We start from the raw sequence: 3,595 nt of genomic DNA, 5'->3' as shown, positions 1-3,595 counted from the left end.
AGGTAAAATATTCCTGATGGAAAAATTTCGCTGAAATTATTCCATGTTTTGGAATACTTTTCAACAAAATTTCAGTATTTCAGAAAAATTTCAGTTTTATTTCAGTGATTTTTAGCTGGAATACTTTTCAGCAAAATTTCAGGGAAATTTTAGCAAAAAATTTCAGAGACAATTTAGCAAAAATTTTAGAGGAATTTCAATTCAAATTTCAGCGATTTTTCGTACGTTAGCTGAAAAATTCACTTTCAATGAAATTTCAGCAAATTTTCAGTAATTTTGCTAAAATATTCCAAAACATGAAATAATTTCAGTGAAACTTTTTCTCCAGGGATCTGAACTAATATTTATTGTGTATGGCTATAATAACTTAACACACTTTCTTATAATTATCCTAAGTCCTAGTTAAATAAAATATGTATCAGTAGTAACGTCACAATATAAGTCCGAATTACCTCAAGAGGCTCCTGTTTCGATGTACCATTCGTCATGACAGTACTCATTGTCAGTGATGAGATGCTGGTATGAGAATTACTGCGGCTAACGATGGTCGAGGCAGGTCGAAAGGATGTTTCATCCGTTTTCGCTTGATTTTCCAATAACCGACCGAAGTCCACACCCATGGATCCCAGCTCGTCATAAGTATTGATGAATAGAAAATATGAAGCAATGGAAGTGACGACGTTCTAAATATTTGCTTAAACTTGCAAATGTTCTAAAAATTTCCAAATATTCTAAAAATTCTAAAATTTATTTTACGCGACTCGAACATTCGAATATTTCGTCTCAATATTGATATTTAATTTTTTTCTATAAAAAAGATCAATAATTCTTGATGTATTAAAAGAACTTAAAATAAAATCATTTTGCCGTATTATTTTGGGTAGATACGTTAAAGTTGTCACGTAAAGATCATTGTTTGTATATATTGTGGTATACTAACAAAAAAACTCCTAATAAAGATAATTTTATTTTTTTTCAATCTACAAATTATACTCATTTCTAAGTCCTTTTCTTGAATTCAAGGATCCAAAGATCTAATCGTGAAATTAATAATAACATTCTACAAAACAATATAATAAATAAATGAGTCTTAACAAAGAAATTGTAACGAGATTACAATAAGATACTAATTAAAAGGTAGAAAGAAAGTGCAGCAAAATTATTCATACCCTTCAGCCTGGATAGCTCCGTCCTTTAGAACGATAATTCTAACGACATCGCGAAGATATTGCAATTGATGAGTGACGAGAATCCGAGTCTTGCCTCGTAAATATTTGTCGATGCATTCTTCAAACATGTGTTTGCCCACATGAGCGTCCACGGCGCTCAAAGGATCATCCATGAGATATATGTCGGCATCAGCATAAACTGCTCTCGCCAAATTTATTCTGTAAAATATCAGCGCTTTATCAATATGACTGATATGCTTTTTATAACTATTTATGCAACACAAAACTTTTCAAAAAAGTTAAATGGAGTTTGTACAATTTTTTCATAAAATTAATTTTATTTGGACAAGGTTAAACTATTAAATTGCATATATTAATTGTATTGAAATTTAATTAAAACGCATATATACATTAATTCTTCAGTGTTAAAAATCAAAACTATGTATCAAATGTAAAAAATTTAAACATAAATTTTTAAATAGTTATTTAGTAGAAATACAAATTTACTTTTCTAAAAAATTAAATATATACGCAAAAAATATTTATTAAAAATAATCAAGAAATAATTATAATGAAAAATTAATCATATTAATACAAAAATTAATTACATAATTAAATTAAAACGTTAACTACCAATAAAAAGAGAAAACTAATTAAAATTATGTTAAAGAAAATCTTACAAAAATTAAAAGAGAATCATCTGAGATTACAGATCTAAATATTATAGATATAAATTGTATAAATTTTACATTCTTTATTTATATCTAATTAGGATAAATATAAACCAACCTAGCACATTGGCCACCAGAAAGACTGATACCCCTCTCGCCTACAATCGTCTTATCACCATAAGGTAGCAGGTTGAAGTCTGTCTTTAACTGACACACTTTAGTTACACGATCGTATCGAACCTGATCCATCTTTCTTCCGAACAGAATATTTTGTCTCACCGAACCTGCGAAAAGCCACGGTTCTTGACTGGCATAGGCAATCTTGCCGTTAACCTATGAAAATAGTATTTAAAAAAATAATAGTATATATATAAAATTTAGTTAATTTATAAATATTTTAATTAATTAGGAATATATATAAATTTTGAAATAAATTGATTAATTAATTTATTTTTATGGACAAAATAGTTTATTCGATATTTTACATCTATTGAAATTTCTTAAATACTTAACATTAACTAAAGAGGAATTGTTAACGTACTTTAATGGAACCTTCTTGCAAACGCAATTCTTTCAGGATGACGTTCAAGAAACTGCTCTTGCCCGCGCTGACCTGGCCAACGACAGCGATCAGTTCACCGGGACGCACTTTCATGTTGATACTCTGTAAGGTGTTTTCTCGTTCATAATCCAGCCACTTAGCGTTTCCGTTTTCGATGGAAATGCTATAAATTAATAACTTTTTAACGAATAATAAGCGACTGCTAAAACTTGTTAGAGGTTATTCAGGTTCATGACCTTGACAATATATGTCAAGGTCAAGATCATCAGAGGGTGACTTCCCTATACTACATAATTATCAATGGTAGTTCCATTTTATACTTTTCATATTCTTAAACTGAAAACTTTTGAATCTTATATATCAAGTTATTACATTCTGTGACCTTTTCTCTGGATCGCGTTTCCTTCACTCTCAGTTTTATTTCTCTTAATCGGCTCTGTCACGAATGGTATTTGTAGTTTACTATTTATATACTTACGAAAACGTCAAGATGTTGAAAATGTTGGCATCCGCTCTGGCTGGGATTAGTCTTCACTTTCTCGGTATACGCTTTCTTATGCATGATGAGTGTCTTATGTGAGTCTTTTTTATAAATGAATAACGGATCTTTAATACACACATATATTTCACATATATCCAGGTAACCAAGCGTGATGTAACATATACAAACTAATGCATTGTGTTGTACCCATGTGATGGGCACAGAGGCAACAATTGGTCAAACAATTTCTTCGATATCATTAAACTCGCGTATTAATCTGCACATTTTACAATGTATACTTCAGTTAAGACTTGAGACCTTTAAGGACATGTTATCCAATTGACAATGCACAGAGAAAAATGTTCGGATTTTGTATATTATCTGTATATATTATACTGTCATGGATATTATATTGATCTTTTACTGACTTTGACAAGAACTTTAATTAATCAATCAGTCTACATCGAGTACTGTACAAAAATGCAGTTGGCGCTGACCGAGCGTATTTTACAAATTTCTTGATTCCGGCGTAGCTTTTGCAATCCATTCGCGTTTTCGCAACTATAGCGAAAGACTTTCAGCATTTTACTTTTATTTGACTTCTGCAAGGTTCCATTTTCGCAATCTCCCGGAAGAATAACTACGAAATATTTTCAGGCTATGATATTTCAGGCCTCTGATGTTGTCAGGTTATTAATCATTCGAAACTAAT

At 30.4% G+C, this 3,595-nt stretch overlaps 1 pseudogene; it reads right to left on the bottom strand.

The window, feature by feature from the left end:
* The window catches only part of LOC108763143 (probable multidrug resistance-associated protein lethal(2)03659), an 8,121-nt pseudogene extending 5,157 nt beyond the window's left edge, over positions 1–2,964 (bottom strand).
* Positions 2,965–3,595: the final 631 nt, after the last annotated feature.

Source organism: Trachymyrmex cornetzi, unplaced genomic scaffold (genome assembly GCF_001594075.2).
Source record: "Trachymyrmex cornetzi isolate Tcor2-1 unplaced genomic scaffold, Tcor1.1 scaffold34, whole genome shotgun sequence".
NCBI lineage: Eukaryota > Metazoa > Arthropoda > Insecta > Hymenoptera > Formicidae > Trachymyrmex > Trachymyrmex cornetzi.
The sequence above is the reverse complement of the archived record's forward strand: the minus strand, read 5'-3'. Positions and strand labels throughout refer to the sequence as shown.